We start from the raw sequence: 18,534 nt of genomic DNA on the forward strand, positions 1-18,534 counted from the left end.
AGTAGAACTGCCCCATAGGGGTTCCGAGGCTGTAAATTTTTATGGAAGCAGACTGTCACATCTTTCTCCCATGGAGAGGCTAATGGGTTCAAACCACTGATTAGAGCGCTTTAACCACTGTGCCACCAGGGGTGTATACACACACACACACACACACACACACACACACACACACACAGGGGTCTGTATTTATATATACAGGTAGTCCCCTACTTACAATAGGGTTCTATTCCAACAACCCTTCCTAAGTCGAATACCTCTTTTTTTTTTTTTTAGCTTTCATTATTATTGCCTTTTATTATCAGTATCTTTATAAATCAGATCTTTATTTGTCTTTGGGGGTTGGAAACATTAGATATAAACTTAAAAAACCAAACCCACTGCCGTCGAGTCGATTCCGACTCATAGCGACCCTATAGGACAGAGTGGAACTGCCCACAGAGTTTCCAAGGAGCACCTGGCGGATTCAAACTGCCGATCCTTTGGTTAGCAGCCGTAGCACTTAACCACTACACCACCAGGGTTTATATTTTAACATTGTATGTAGTGCATATTACTAACAACAAGATGTAAAAAAAAAAAACCCAGACGGTCAAAAGCGCTCTTTGTCATAACTTGAATACACTGTAAGACAGGGATTACATGTATATATATTATATATGGTAATTTTTTTAATCCACACAATAACCTTAATAGATAGATATTATTATCTGCACATTTCAGATGAGGAAATTAAGGTATAGGGAGATTAAGTGGCTTGCTCATGACTAGCTAGTAAGTAGCTGAGCCAAGATATGAATTCAGTCAGTTGTGAGAGTCTACTCTTAATCACTTCATTCTACTGCTTCTGCATAAGTTTATGCCATTGAATAGTACTCCTAGGATGCTCCCATTAACCTGAGGCAAAAGACAGAAAGGAAAAAGGAAATGAAATAGAAATCCAATCGAGTACCCTGTATTTCCCCTTAAGCTCAGAGAAAGTTATCCCACTATAGGAATGAAAAAACAAAAGCCAGGAGTTTTCATAAAGGGGAGATGAAAGATTAAATTTGGACTTTATTGGATTCCCTTAGAGGGTGATATAATTGAAAATGTATTGGGAGGAGTTTCCTGGGGTAGGGTTTTCTTTCTTTCTTTCTTTTTGGTCTCTTTTAATATAATCTAAACTAGACGTAAAATGAGGGGAAAATGTAGCATTTCCACTGAGCTTTTTAGTCCTTTGACATATGCTCCAAAAGTGTTACTCATCTCACCTCCACCCTCCACTTCCTCCCTCCCTGCAATGTAACAATCCAAGAAACAGTACAATGTACCTTTTGGAAAAAATGACTCTTTGCAATCATTTTGGATCATAAGAACATACCCCTTTCCTTCCTGATGATTTTCTGCCTCAATTTCCCGCAATGAGTGTTTCCTAATGCCGAAACTGTCAGCACTATTTCCTTTAAAGCTTCCCTTCAGAAAAGCTGTTCTCCAATCCTGCCCTGAAGGTTACGGTCTCAAGTGAACATTAATACTGGAAACCCCAACAGCTCTGCCAGCAAGGAGGACAGAGAGGCAGGCTACCTGGCCAATGATTTATGTTGCAATAAGGTTTCTGTGAGAGATATTACACTGGAATAACACATCGACCAGGCCTTCCTTGTTTCACAGGGGATAATTGAGGGAAAAGCGTGAGTGTTGGGGAAGGGAGGGTGGTGAGTAAGCAGTGCATGAACAAGCGGCTGTTTCAAGAAGGGAGAGACAAATGGAGGACAACAGACTCTGTTACTCTTCTGTCCTGTCCCAAAGAATGTGATGACAGGTTTGCAGAAAAGAATCTGACTCACTGGATAAATTCCATCAGAGGAGTCACACTGGAACTGGTCTATCTCTTACAGAATACTCAGGCTTCCCTTCTTTTGTCCTCTAGTCAGAGAGTACTAAAACAAACAAACAACAACAACAAAAAAACCTGTTCCTGTCAGATCTCTTCCAATTTATGACAACCTCATGTGTGAAAGAGTAGAAGTGAAATTAGAATTATCCTATATGTTACCAATGGGTGGTGTTGTGGATTGAATTGTATTCCCCCAAAAATGTGTGTCAACTTGGTCAAGCCATGATTCCCAGTATTGTGTGATTGTCCTCCATTTTGTGATGGCAATTTTATGTTGAGAGGATTAGGGTGGGATTGTAACACCACCCTTACTCAGGTCACCTCCCTGATTCAAGGTACAGGATGTTTCCCTGGGGTGTGGCCTGCACCACCTTTTATCTCTCAAGAGATAAAAAGGGAAGCAAGCAGAAAGTTGGGGACCTCATACCACCAAGAAAGCAGTGCGGGGAGCAGAGCACATCCTTTGGACCCAGCGTCACTGCGCGTGAGAAGCAAATTGACCACGTGAAGACTGAGGACAAGGACCTTTCTCCAGAGCTGACAGAGAGAGAAAGGCTTCCCCTGGAGCTGACCCCTTAAATTTGGACCTTCAGCCTACTTTACTGTGAGGAAATAAATTTCTCTTTGTTAAAGCCACCTACTTGTAGTATTTCTGTTATAGCAGCACTAAATGACTAACACAGGTAGAGTCTCAGACAAGTGTAGCTTATCTAACAAATCAAAGAATCTATCAGAATTCAAAGAGATAAGTCTTAAAATAAGTTTTAAATTGAGCAACTACAGTGATTGCTTACAAATGATAGGTGGAAGCAGTAGTGAGTTGGCAGAAAGGGAGGATTACCAGAGATCCCAGAATGTTGGTAGGCCAAGCTGACAATTTCATTGAGGTAAGGATGAAAGTAAACTCAAAAAGAACTCAAAGAGTCAGAGTGGGAAAGCCAAAAAACAAGAGCAAAACAAGGTGCAGTCCCAGACTATACTGGCTAGGGACCAAAGAACCAGACAAGTTGTGCATAGTAGTTGTAGACCAAGTCCAATTAGAAAAACCAGGAGAAAAATAGTAGTCATGGCAATTGAGTTCTACCCAGCAAGTATGTCATAGATCCTTCAGAAATAGAAACCCTTTGAGAGGGTGATTCAAAATGTCAAGTGACAGAAATAGTACTCCCCAAGGAACCCTACTACCCCGGAGAAAAGATATAGCTTGCTCAGCTAATTCCTCTTCCTCTTCCATAGTCTTTTGTTAAAACTATCACATATTCTCAAGATCACTCATGTTCCACTGATCCTTAGCCAAAGTCAGTTCCACACTCACTCTAGTCACCATCAATCTTGCCATTCTTTGTACAAGTAAGAGTAAAGAGGAGATACATACATAGGACTTCCTGTCCAGACAAGATGGCATAGACTCATATTTCCCACCTTCTCCTTGCTAGGAGCCCTGTTGGCACAGTTGTTAAGAAGGTCAGCAGTTCAAATCCACCAGCTACTCCTTGGAAACCCTGTGGGGCAGTTCTACTCTGTCCTATAGGGTCATAGGGTCACTATGAGTTGGAATCAACTCGATGCCAAAGGGTTTTGATTCTCTCTGCTAAGTACAATCACAAGAGACAAACAAAGGAGAAACTTAAAGGTTAGAAAGGTAAAGATGAACTGGTTAGGGACCCCCTAAGACTGTAGGAACAACACAGTGGCAGGGTGCCTTATATCATGTTACTCAACAGAAGAAAGTAACCCAGACTCAGCATTTCTAGATCTCCAATCTAACAACCAAAGGTATCACAGGTAGGCTTACTCCTTCCACAGATGGCACAAGAGTCCTTCCTTTAACACCACACCAGACCTACACCACAGTCAAGGGCAACTGTTTCTCATGCTGACAATGAGTTGCCAGGGGAAGCATTCTCCTCCTATGCCAAGCCTGGAAGCTGCATTCCTACAGGGAGAGACATTGGGTGGCTGGGTGGCTCTTATAAAGGGACTCAGAATCTGCTAACATAATTTAAAAAATGTCCAGAATACAATGAAAAAATAACCTGTCATATTAAGAACAAATAAAATCACAACTGGAATGAGAAAAGACAATCAACTGATACCAACACTGACAAGGATTCTAAAGTAACCATCATAAAAATGATTCAAAAAGAGTTACAAATTCTCTTGAAACAAATGAAGACATAGAAAATCTAACAAAGAAATAGAAGTTATAATAAAGAGCCAAACAAAATTATCGAACTGAAAAATACAATAACGGAGTTAAAAAAAAAAAAAAAAAACCTCATTGGATGGGCACAATAGTCAAGTGTCGATGACAGAAGACAAAATCAGTAAATTTGAGAAAAGATCAATAGAATTTACCCATCCTGCAACAGGGAGAAAATAGAACAGAGCCTCAGGGACCTGTGGAACAATATCAAAAGACCAACATTCTTATTCAAGTCCCAGAAGGAGAGGAGAAAGAGAGTGGAGCTAAGATTATTTGAAGAAATAATGACTGGAAACTTCCCAAATTTGACTGAAATTTTTGAAAGATAATTTATTGAAAGATATAAACCCACAGGCTCAAGAAGGTGAAAAAATATCAAATAGCATAAACCCAAGGAAATACATGCAAAGACATATCATAATTAAGCATCTGAAAACTAAAGGCAAAGTTTTGTTAAGGGTGATGAAAAAACTGGAAAAGGTTAATGGTGATTGTTGCACAGCATGACGAATGTAATTAATATCACTGAAGTGTACACAAGAAAATAGTTTAAATGTTTGGTTACATATATTTCACCACAAAAATTTTTTTTTTTAATAAAGGAGGACAATCTTAGATTTATACAGTCACCATTTCTGGCTTCTGTACCTCAAGGTCTGGAAAACTTTTGAACCAAAGACAATGGCTACCAATAATTTCACCTCTCACCTCATATTTACTTTTTGCCTCCCACTTCAGTGCTATTTCCATGTTATTCAAAAGATTTTAGATTAAATATGCTCATACTTCCCAAGGCCTGAAGATCTACCCTAGAGGTGTTAACACCTATCCTGTCACCTAGGCTAGAAATTTTCATGTTTTTTCCCAACGTTATCATTTATTGTGGTTTATGCCCTTAGGCATTTTTCGAGTTCCAAAGCTTCTATCCCTTCCCCCAAGAAGATAAAGCCATCATTCATTAATTTTGTCTACTCAGATATTTTCTGCCTTGTTATCATATATTCTACTACCCCTTATTACTTTCATATTGTTAATCTTACTTTCTTCTCCTGGTTCCAGTTCAAATAATTATTCTCAATTTCTCATATTTGTGTGCTGTTATCATAGTTCCCTCTTCTCTCTCAGACCTTAGCAGGCAGTAAGCCAATCTCTGTATCCCTAGAGCCCTTATGCACCAGGAAGTCCTAGACTCTATTTGATTGATCCCAGTTACCTTTCAAAAAATCTCTTGAAATTTCTCCAATTTGTTAACAACTCTTTAAAGGCAGGATACACCTGGGCCTGTCATGGATACTACCAGTGCCAGCACGGTGCCAGAGTCAGGAGAGCATTTCCATGACTCTAGTACTCAGGAACTGATGAGAAATGCCACATTTGACCTCTTAAATTTCTCTAATCTTCCTGTGCCTTCACTGATTCCTTGTTTTCCCAGGGAAAAATGATTCAGAATCAAATTAGAAACTTGGTCTAAATTATTCCCATCTTTCTGTATACTCTCATGCTGCTGCTAATGCCTTCTGTTGCAGAAGAAATTTATTTGATAAACGTATTTACACTAAGGTGTTGAGGAATGAAGATGATACCCTTTCTTGGGGCATTGCATTTTAAAAGACCCTGAGAGGAGGCAATGTTTAAACCAAAAGGTCAGGTATGTGGCAAAATTGGTAATTCTAAAAAAGAACTTTGGCCCACCACAAAAGGCAATGCAATGCAAGTGGGAAAGAGTAAGAATGGGAGTCTGCTACTGATTTACCCTTAGGGACTTAGCACTGACTGTGTGAAAATGAACAAGTTATTTAACTTTTCTTGGCCTTCGATGACCCTCACTGGCATGAGAGTTTGGTCTAGCTGACTTTAAGAATTTTCCAGTACTTAATTTTTTTTTTAATTTTTATGAATTGCTAATGATGGAGACCTTCCCAACAGGCCTCAAATTATACCATGAAAGCTACTTTGAGTGCTATGAGCAAAGTTGATCATGACTGTAAGTCCTTATCTTTCCCAGCTATGAGAGTACAAAGAAAGGGCAAATAACTCTGCCTGGGAACATCAAGGAAAAAAAGAAAAAACTTCAGAGATACTAATGTATAAAGGACAAGTAGGATTTTATCCCGCCATGTGTCTGTCAGTTTTTCATACTGTTAGAGCTTGCATGTTGGTGTGATGCTGGAAGCTACGCCACCGGTATTCAAATACTAGCAGGGTTGCCCAAGGCAGACAGGTTTCAGCTGAGCTTCCAGACTCAGACAGACTAGGAAGAAGGACCCGGCAGTCCACTTCTGAAAAGAATTAGCCAGTGAAAACCTTACGAATAGCAGCAGAACATTGTTTGATACAATGCTAGAAAATAAGCATCTCAAGTTGGAAGGCATTCAAAAGATGACTAGGGAAAAGCTGCCTCCTCAAAGTAGAGTCGACCTTAATGATGTGAATGGAGTCAAGCATTCCGGACCTTCATTCGTTGATGTGGCGTGACTTAAAACGAGAAGAAACAGCTGCAAACATTCATTAATAATTGGAACGTGAAATGTACAAAGTATGAATCTAGGAAAACTGGAAATGATCAAAAATGAAATGGAATGCATAAATATCAATATTGTAGGGATTAGTGAGCTGAAACGGAAAAGTATTGGCCATTTTGAATAGGACAGTCACATGGTCTACTATGTCGGGAATGACCAGTTGAACAGAAATAGCATTGCATTTATTGTCAAAAAGAACATTTTAAGATCTATCCTGACATGCAACGCTGTCAGTAATAGGATGATATCCACACTCCTGCAAGGAAGATCAGTTAATATGACTATTATTCAAATTTATGCACCAACCATTAAGGCCAAAGATGAAGAAATTGAAGATTTTTACCAACTTCTGCAGTCTGAAATTGATCAAACATGCAATCAGGATGCATTGATAATTACTGGTGATTGGAATGGGAAAGTTGGAAACAAAGAAGAAGGATTGGTAGTTGGAAAATACAACCTTGATGATAGAAAAGATGCCAGAGATCCCGTGATAGAATTTTGCAAGGCCAGTGACTTCTTTGTTGCAAATACCTTTTTTCAACAACATAAACTGTGACTATACACAGGTGGAATACACAGGAATCAAATCGATTACATCTGTGGAAAGAGACAACGGCAAAGCTCAATATCATCAGTCAGAACAAGGTCAGGGGCCGACTGCAGAACAGACCATCAATTGCTCCTATGCAAGTTCTAGTTGAAGCTGGAGAAAATTAGAACAAGTCCACGAGGGCCAAAGTATGACCCTGAGTATATCCCACGTGAATTTAGACACCATCTCAAGAATAGATTTGATGCTTTGAACAATAATGACTGAAGACCAGACGAGTTGTGGAATGACATCAACGACATCATACATGAAGAAAGCAAAAGGTCATTAAAAAGAAAGAAAAGACCAAAATGCATGTCAGAAGAGACTCTAAAAGTTGCTCTTGAAAGTAGAGTAGCTAAAACGAAAGGAAGACATGATGAAGAAAAAGAGCTGAATGGAAGAATTCAAACGGCAGCTCAAGAAGACAAAGTAAAGTATTGTAATGAAATGTGCAGACCTGGAGTTAGAAAACCAAAAAGAAAGAATATGCTCAGCATTTCTCAAGTTGAAAGAAATGAAGAAAAAATTCAAGCCTCAAATGGCAATACTGAAGGATTCCACTGAGAAAATATTAAACAACACAGGAAGCATCAAAAGAGGAGAGAAGGAATACACAGGTCACTATACCAAAAAGAACTGGTAGATGTTCAACCATTTCAGGAGGTAGCATAAGGTCAGGAACCGATAGTACTGAAGGAAGGGGTCCTAGTTGTATTGAAGGTATTGGCAAAAAACAAGGCTCCAGGACTTGATGGAATACCAATTGAGATGTTTCAACAAATGGATGCAGTGTTGGAAGTGCTCACTCATCTATGCCAAGAAATTTGGAAGGTGGCTACCTGGCCAGCCAACTGAAAGAGACCCATGCTTATGCCTATTCCAAATAAAGGTGATTCCAAAGAAAGGTGATCCAATAGAACATGAAAATTATCAAGCAATATCACGTCATGGATTGAATTATGTCCCCCCCAAAATGTATGTATCAATTTGCCTAGGCCATGATTTTCAGTATTGTGTGGTTGTCCTTCATTTTGTGATTGTAATTTTATGTCAAAGAGGATTAGGGTAGGATTGTAACACCCTAAACCAGGTCACATTCCTGGTCCAATGTAAAGTGAGTTTCCCTGGGGTGTGGCCTATACCACCTTTTATCTCTCAAGAGATAAAAAGGAAAGGGAAGCAAGCAGAGAGTGGAGGACCTCGTGCCACCAAGAAAGCAGTGCTGGGAGCAGAGTGCATCCTTTGGACCTGGGCTCCCTGCATGGAGAAGCTCTCGGGGAAGATTGATGAGAAGGCCAACAGAGAGAGAAAGCCTTTCGCTGGAGCTGACACCCTGAATTTGGACTTTTAGCCTACTTTACTGTGAAGAAATAAGTTTCTCTTTGTTAAAGCCATCCACTGGTGGTATTGCTGTTATAAAAACTTTATAGCAGCACTAGATAACCAAGATATATCACATGCAAGTAAAATTTTGCTGAAGATCTTTCAAAAGTAGTTGAGCAGTACATCAACAGGGAACTGGCAGAAATTCAAGCTGGATCCAGAAGAGGATGTGGAACCAGGGATATCATTGCTAATGTCAGAGGGATCCTGGCTGAAAACAAAGAATGCCAGAAAGATGTTTACCTGTGTTTTATTGACTATGCAAAGGCATTCGACTGTGTGGATCATAGCAAATTATGGATAACATTGCAAAGAATGGGAGTTCCAGAACACTTAATTGTGCTCATGGGGAACCTGTACATAGATCAAGAGGCGGTTATTCCAACAGAACAAGAGGATACTGTGTGGTTTAAAGTCAGGAAATGTGTGCCTCAGGGTTGTGTCCTTTCTTCATACTTATTCAATTTGTATGCTGAGCAAACAATTCGAGAAGCTGGACTATACAAAGAAGAATGGGGCATCGGGATTGGAGAAAGACTCATTAACAACCTGCATTATGCAGATGAAACAACCTTGCTTGCTGAAAGTGAAAAGGACTTGAAGTGCTTACTGGTGAAGATCAAGATGACAGCCTTAAGTATGGATTACATTTCAACATAAAGAAAACAAAAATCCTCACAACTGCAGCAATAAGCAACATCATGATAAACAAAGAAAAGATTGAAGTTTTCAAGGATTTCATTTTACTTGGATCCACAATCAACATTCATGGAAGCAGCAGCCAAGAAATCAAAGGACATACTACATTGGGCAAATCTGTTGTAAAAGACCTCTTTAAAGTGTTAAAAAGCAAAGAAATCACCTTGAAGACTAAGATGTGCCTGACCCAAGCCAAGGTGTCTTCAGTCGCCTCATATGCATGTGAAAGCTGGACAATGAATAAGGAAGGCCAAAGAAGAATTGAAGTCTTCGAATTATGGTGTTGGCAAAGAATATTGAATATACCATAGACTGCCAAAAGAACAAATAAATCTGTCTTGGAAGAAATACAACCAGAATGTTCCTTAGAAGCAAGGATGGTGAGACTATGTCTCACATACTTTGGACATGTTATCAGGAGAGACCAGTCCTGGAGAAGGACACCATGCTTGGTCAAAAAGAGGGCCAGTGAAAAAGAAGAAGACCCTCAATGGGATGGATTGACACAGTGGCTGCAACAATTAGCTGAAGCATAACCAAAATTGTGAGGATGGTGCAGAACCAGGCAATGTTTTGTTCTATTGTTCTATTGACATAGGGTCGTTATGAGTTGGAACTTGATGGCACCTAATAACAGGATTTTTCCAGGTGGCAAACATTTAGAGAAAGACATTCCAGGTAAGGAGTATATGAAATAACAAACAGGTATGTAAGAATGTACTGTATTAAAGAAATAGGGAGTGGTTGGGTGAGGCTGGAGAATAGGATGTATGGGAGTAATGATGGTTGTTGAAACTAAAGTAGATTAAGTCCAGACTATGAAGGGCCTGGAGCCCTGGTGGTGCAGTGGTTAAGAGCTCAGGCTGCTAATGAAGAGGGTGGTAGTTTGAATCTACCAGCCGCTCCTTGGAAAACCTATGGGGCAGTTCTACTCTGTCCTATAGTGTCACTATAAGTCGGAATCAACTGGATGGCAACGAGTTTGGTTTTTTATTTTTTATTGTTGTTGAAGGACCTTGAATGCTATTCCTAGTGTTAGAAATTAATCCCATAGACAATGGAGAGTCATTGAAGATTCGTAAACTAGGTCATGACATGGTTACATCTGTGCTTTAGGAAAAACCTCTGGGTACAGTGTAAAGGTTAGATTTGAGGGGAGCAGCCTGGAGGCAGAGTCTTGCTAAAAAGTTCCTACAGAAATCTAAACGGGAGGTGACAAGAACTCCTCTGAGCCAAGATGGTGGACTAGGCAGACATACCAAGCCATCCCTTTGCAATAAAGACCCAAAAAGGCAAGTAGAGCAGATATAGACATCAATTTTGGAACCTTGAGCTTTAAATGATAGAATAAAGTATTAGATTAGAAGCCACTGAGAAGAAACTTATCAAAAACAGGGAATGAGTAAAGATATGGAGTGGAGGTTCCCTACCAACCAGCATGGCACAGCACAACCATTTGAGATAAAGCCAAAAATTCCAAACAAAGAGCACAGAAAGGCACCTTCACGGGATTCCCAATAGAAGATAAAGGAATGGCATGGACACACGCAGGGTGATGTAAGGTCCGTTTGCTAGCTGCAGCTCAAGGAAATGCCCAGATACTCTCACACTATAACCAAAGGAGCATGCTCCTACAACCCCCACCCTTCTGGTGAGTGGTGCCAAGAACCGCCCCACTCCAGCAGTCCCGACTGCAGGAGACCATGGTACAAATCCCCCATTCTCCTTCCTGTCTAAACCCATCTGCCCCCTACAAGCCCCCCCACTTCTCTCTTTCCACCAGCCACACCCAGCTGCACTCTGTCCTTCTCTGCTGGCCAGTCTGGCTGCATCACAGTAGAGTGACCTGGACCCCCGCTCCCTCCCTCCCTGTCACCTCCAAGCCGCTATGCTGCAGCTGAGCAAACTGGCACATACCCCACCCTTCCCGCCAGCTCATCACCACTGCACTGCAGCCAGATGACTTGGCACCATGTTCACACTCACTCCCTCCCCACTTACTCCAAGCTACAGTGCCTCAGCTGAGACCCTGGCCCATGTCCTTCCCTCCCCACCAGCTCCACCCTGCTGCACTGCAGCAGAGTGTCCCAGCCCCTGCCTCTCTCTCCCTGCTGACACTGCCCTGCCGCCCTGCAGCTGATCATCCCAGCCCACACTCCTGCCTCTCTGTCATCTGTGCTATGCTGCGCCACAGCCCAGTGGCTCAGCCCCATAGACTATGCTTCACTGTGTCACAGCCAAGAAATCTGGCCCTGCACCCTTCCCTCCTGCCAGATTTGCCCTGCTACACCACAGTCAAGCTACCAGGCCCCATGTCCCACCATCTTCACTGGCCCTGTATAGATGCCCTGCAGCTGAGTGTCCCAGCCCCATGCCCTCCAAACCCGTCAGACCCACCCTGGTGCACTACAGCTGAGAGAACTGCCCTGCCCATCCAGACAAGGTGGCAAGAGCTGTTGTGCCAACAAATGAGCAAGCAAGAAAGCATGCCTGGTCTGCCTGCCCAGACATAACAAAACAAAACAAAACAAAAAAAGCTGGGTGAAACAAACATACAATCAATAAATAAAATAATACCTGAATGTCTCAAGGCAGCAGACAATATTAAAACATATAGAAAAAGAAAAGATGGCTCCAAAAAGTGATCAAAGTAAAGAATCAGATTACCTTCCAGTAGAAGAAAAGGCAGTGGAACTACCTGATATGGGATTCAAAAGACTAATATTTAGGGACCTCCATGAGATTACAAAAGAGAGCAGAGAAAACACAGACAAAACCAAGCAAATATGGACAAAATCATGAAAAACATAGACAGAACCAACAAAAACATAGCCAAAACCAAGACAAAGCAATAGAAGAATTGAGGAAAATAATACAAGAACAAAAAGGTCAAAATAAATAGACAGTTTGAAATCATGCAAAAAACAGCAACAAGAAACCCAAAAGATAAACAATAAAATTTCAGAAATGGAAAACTCGAAAGAAGGTTTCAGGTACAAATTTGAAACAATGGAAGACAGAATCAGTGACGTTGAGGACACATCCATGAATGCAAACTTATTTGAAGAAACATAAGAGAAAAGAATGAAGAAAACCTAAGAATTTTGTGGGACACAATCGAGAGCAAAAATTTGCGTGTGATCAGAGTTCCAGAACAGGGGGAGAAAATGGAAAACACAGAGAGGGTTGCTGAAGATTTGCTGGCTGAAAACTTTCCTAGTATCATGAAAGATGAACAGCTGACCATTCAAGAAGCTCAATGAACCACATATAGAATAGACCCTAAAAGAAAGTCATGAAGATATATCATAATTACACTTGCAAAAACCAAAGACAAAGGAAAAGTTCTGAGAGCAGCTCGAGAAGAAAGAAAAGTCACTTACAAAGGGGAAACTATTAGACTAAGCTCTGATTACTTGGCAGAAATGATGCAGGCAAGAAGGCAATGGGATGACATACATAAAACCTTGAAAGAAAAAACTGCCAACCAAGAATAATATATCCTGCAAAACTCTCTCTCAGATATGATGGCAATATTAGGACATTCCGAAATAAACAGAAAGTAAGGGAATTTGTAAAAACCAAACCAAACTTACAAGAAATATTAAAGGGAGTCCTTTGGCTACAGAACCAAAAATCGGGCAATAACCTGAGGCTAGGACAAAAGACAGCATTAGCCAGATACCAACCTAAGTAGAGAACTCTCAATAATAAAACAAAAAGATTTAAAACAGGGAACCAGAGACATGACTATGAAAACGATGACAATGTCAAAATAATAAAAGAGGGAATAAATGCTGTAGGTATAGAACTTTCAAATGGAAAGGAAATCAAGTAATAAATGGCTGGTTTAAACTTAGGAAGATAACTGTGAATTTCACCATAACCACAAAGATGGTTAACAAACCTACTCATCTAAAAAAAAAAAAAAAGAAGAAGAAAAACACTAAGGCTCAATAAACACAAAATCTATAATTTAAAAAAGGAGCACTGGTGATGCAGTGGTAAAAGAGATAGACTGCTAACCAAAAGGTTTGTGGTTCAAAACCACCAGCGGCTCTGCGGGGGAAAGATGTGGCAGTCTGGTTCCATAGAGATTAACAGCCTTGGAAGCCCTATGGGGTAGCTAGGAATTGGAATCAACTCAACAGCAGTGGGTTTTATAATAATGAAAGAAATTCTACAAACAAAAGGAACTCAGTACATAAAAGTAAGAGGAACAAAGAAAACATCAGCAACACAAAAAAAGCACAATGAAATGACAGTGATAAACTCACAGCTATCGATAATCACACTGAATGTAAATAACTTAAATGAACTCATAAAGAGAGAGTGAGAGAATGGATTAAAAAACACGATGCATCAATATGCTGTCTACAAGAGACACAACTTAGACACAAAGATGTAAGTACATTAAAAATCAAAGGATGGAAATAAATATATCAAGCAACCAAAAAAAGACAGGAGTGGCAATACTAATCTCAGATAAAATAGACTTTAAGGCAAAATCAACCATAAAAAACAAGGAAGAACATTATATAATGATTAAAGAAGACATAACCTTAATAAGTATCTACACACTCAACTACGGGGATCCAAAACACATTTAAAAAAAAAAATCTAACAACACTAGAAAGAGAAATGTTATATATACTATATAGAGAGAACCCAAAAGACTCCATGAGAAAACTACAGGAACTAATAGAAAAATTCAGTAGAGTAGCAGGATACAAGATCAACATACAAAATCAGTTGGATCCCTATACACCAATAAAGAGAACTACAAAAAGGAAATCAGAAAAGCAATACAATTTATAATAGCCCCTAAAAAAATAAAATACTTAGGAATAAATCTAACTAGGGACACAAAAGACCTATACAAAGAAAACTACAAAACACTATTGCAAGAAATCAAAAGAGAGCTACATAAATGAAAAAACATACCATGCTCATGGATAGGGAGACTCAACATTGTGAAAATGTCAATTCTACCCAAAAGCAGTCTACAAATACAATGTAATTCTCACCCAAATGCCAGTAGCATTCTTCAGAGATATAGAAAAACTAATCATTATCTTTATATGGAAAGAAAAGCACCCCAGATAAGTGGAGCACTATTGAAGAAGAAGAATAAAGTAGGAGGCCTTGTACTACCTGACCTCAGAACCTATTATACAGCTACAGTAGCCAGAACAACCTGGTATTGGTACAGTCACATTGACCAGTGGAACAGAGTCGAAAACCCAGGTGTAAATCCATCCACCTAATCTTTGAAAAAGGCCCAAAGTCCATTAAATGGGGGAAAAGACAGTCTTTTTAACAAATGGTGCTTACAAAACTGGATGTCCATCTGTACAAAAGTGATACAGGACCCATACCTCACACCATACACAAAAACTAATTCAAAATGGATCAAAGACCTAAATATAAAACCAAAAACTATAAAGATTACAGAAGAAAAAATTGGATCAACTCTAGGGGTCCTAATATATGACATAATACACAAACACCAGAAGATAAGCTAGATAACAAGAATCTTCTAAAAATTAAACACGTTCATCAAAAGACTTCACCAAAAGAGTAAAAAGAGAACCTAAAGACCGGGAAAAAAATTTTCGCTATGCCATATCTGAGAAGGGTTTACTCTCTAAAATCTGTAGGAAAATCCAACACCTGTAAAAAAAAAAAAAAAAGAAGACAAATAATCAAATTTAAAAATGGGCAAAGGATTTGAACAGACACTTCACCAAAAAAGACGTTCAGGCAGTGTGATCACTTAGGTTGTGTGTAAACTTGACTGGGCCATGATTCTCAGTGGCTTGGCAGTTATGATGCAGTTTAAATAAAACTGTCACGTAATGAGGAAATCACTTCTATGATGAGGTCTGATATAATGTGATCACCTCCATGATGGAAAATGCTGTGAGTAGCCAATCAGTTGAAAGGGATTTTCCTTGGGGGTGTGGCCTGAATCCAATGCATGTGGACATTCTGGTAAGGCTCGTGGGCTTTCGCTTGCTCTGGATTCTGCAGGTGGCTACTGTTTGTCTGACCTCCAGTTGTTGGGACTTGAGTTAGCATCTTACCTGCCATCTTGCCTGCATATCTTGGGATTTGTCAATCTTCGCAGCCTTTGAACCAGAGCCCTGCTATCTGACCTGCCGATCTTGGGTTCACCAGTCCCTGTGGCCACATAAATCAGGAGAAGCCTCGGCCTGACCTACGGACTTGGGATGTTCCAGTGTCTACAACTGTGTGAGCCATTTCCTTAATATAAACCTCTCTCTCTCTCTTTCTTTCTCTCTCTCTCTCTATATATGCTTTACTGGTTTTGCTTCTCTAGAGAACCCATCCTAATACAGGTGGCTAGCAGACACATGAGAAAATGCTCATGATCATTAGCCTTTAGAGAAATGCAAATCAAAACTACAATGAGATACTATCTCACCCTAACATTACTGGCACTAATCCAAAAAACACGAAATAGCAAATATTGGAGAGGCTGCGGGGAGATGGGAACTTTTACGCACTGCTGGTGGGAATGCTATGGAAAACGACATGATGCCTCCTTAAAAAGCTAAAAATAGAAACACCAAAGGTCCAGCAGTCCACTCCTAGGAATATATCCTACAGAAATAAAAGCTGTCACATGAATAGACATACACACACCCAACCTCAGTGCCATCGACAGATGAATGGATAAACAAATTATGGTACATACAACAATGAAATATGATGCAATGATAAAGAACAATGAATCTGTGAAACATCTCACGACACGGATGAATCTGGAGGGCATTATGCTGAGTGAAATAAGTCAATCACAAAAGGACAAATACTGTGTGAGACCACTACTATAAATACTTATGAAAATGTTTACACACAGAAAGAAACAATCTTTGTTGGCTATAAGGAGGGGAGTGTTGGGGAGAGGAAAACACTAAGTAGATAAGTGGTAACTTTAGTGAAGAGAAAAATAGTACACACTATAGGGGAAGTCAACACAACATGACTAAGGCAATGTCATAGAAACTTCTTGACACGTACAAATTCCCTGAGGGCCGGGGTTACTGGCTGAGGTCTCAGTACCAGGGTCTTGAGGGACACCCAGGTAAACTGGCATAGTTCATAAAGAAAATGTTCTACATCTGACTTTGGTGAGAAGCGTCTGGGGTCTCAACACCGTGCAAAGAGTTACCTAAGGTACATCTACTTGTTCCATTCCATCCAGAGCGAAGGAAAATGAAGAAAACCAAAAACACAAGAGAAATGTTATTCCAACAGACTAATAGACCACAAGTACCACAGCCTCCACCAGACTGAGCCCAGAACAACTAGATGGTGCCTGGCTACCACCAACAACCGCTCAGACAGGGATCACAATAGAAGGTCCCAGATAGAGTGGGTGAAAAATGTAGAAGAAAATTCAAATACACACACACACACACACACACAAATACCAGTCTTACTGGTCTGACAGAGACTGGAGTAACCCAAAGACTATGGCCTCAGACACGCTTTTAGCTTAGAACTGAAGTCACTACTGAAGTGCACCCTTCAGCCAACGTTTATAAAAAAAAAGTTTATACAGGTCTATAAAACAGTCAAGTTGTGGAATGACATCAAGGACATCATCCATGAAGAAAGCAAGAGGTCTTGAAAAGACAAGAAAGAAAGAAAAGACCAAGATGGGTGTCAGAGGAGACTCTGAAACTTGTTTTTGAGCATCAAGCAGCTAAGGCAAAAGGAAGAATAGATGAAGTAAAAGAACTGAACAGAAGATTTCAAAGGGCAGCTCGAGAAGACAAAGAAAAGTGTTATAATGACATATGCAAAGAGCTGGAGATGGAAAACCAAAAGGGAAGAACACGCTCAGCGTTCCTCAAGCTGAAAGAACTGAAGAAAAAATTCAAGCCTCGAGTTGCAATAGTAAAGGATTCCACGGGGGAAACTATTAAACGATGCAGCAGCATCAAAAGAAGATGGAAGGAATACACGGAGTCATTATACCACAAAGAACTAATCGATGTTCAACCATTTCAAGAGGTGGCATATGATCAGGAACCGATGGTACTGAAGGAAGAAGTCCAAGCTGCTCTGAAGGCATTGGAGAAAAACAAGGCTCCAGGAATTGATGGAATATCAGTTGAGATATTTCAACAAACAGATGCAGTGCTGGAGGTGCTCATTCATCTATGCCAAGAAATATGGAAGACAGCTTCCTGGCCAACCAACTAGAAGAGATCCATATTTATGCCTATTCCCAAGAAAGGTGATCCAACCGAACGTGGAAATTATAGAATAACATCATTAATATTACACGCAAGCAAAATTTTGCTGAAGATCATTCAAAAAAGGCTGCAGCAGTATATCGACAGGGACCTGCCAGAAATTCAGGCTAGTTTCAGAAGAGGACGTGGAACCAGGGATATCATTACTGATGTCAGATGGATCCTGCCTGAAAGCAGAGAATGCCAGAAAGATGTTTACCTGTGTTTTATTGACTATGTCAAGGCATTTGACTGTGTGGATCATAACAAACTATGGATAACATTGCGAAGAATGGGAATTCCAGAACGCTTAATTATGCTCATGAGGAACCTTTACATAGATCAAGGGGATACTGATTGGTTTAAAGTCAGGAAAGGTGTGCGTCAGGGTTGTATTCTTTCGCCATACCCATTTCATCTGTATGCTGAGGAAATAACCTGAGAAGCTGGACTATATGAAGAAGAACAGGGCATCAGGATTGGAGGAAGACACATTAACAACTTGCGTTATGCAAATGACACAACCTTGCTTGCTGGCAGTGAAGAAGTACTTACTAATGAAGATCAAAGACTACAGCCTTCAGTATGGATTGCACCTCAACATAAAGAAAACAAAAATTCCCACAACTGGACTAATGAGCAACATCATGATAAACGGAGAAAAGATTGAAGTTGTCAAGGATTTCATTTTATTTGGCTCCACAATCAACAGCCATGGAAGCAGCAGTCAAGAAATCAAAAGACGCATTGCATTGGGTAAATCTGCTGCAAAGGACCTCTTCAAACTGTTGAAGAGCAAAGATGTCACCCTGAAGACTAAGATGTGCCTGACCCAAGCCATGGTATTTTCAATTGCATCATATGCATGTGAAAGCTGGACATGAATAAGGAAGACCGAAGAATTGATGCCTGTGAATTGTGGTGTTGGCAAAGAATATTGAATATACCATGGACTGCCAAAAGAACGAACAAATCTGTCG

Source organism: Loxodonta africana, chromosome X, assembly GCF_030014295.1.
Source record: "Loxodonta africana isolate mLoxAfr1 chromosome X, mLoxAfr1.hap2, whole genome shotgun sequence".
Classification (NCBI taxonomy): Eukaryota; Metazoa; Chordata; class Mammalia; order Proboscidea; family Elephantidae; genus Loxodonta; species Loxodonta africana.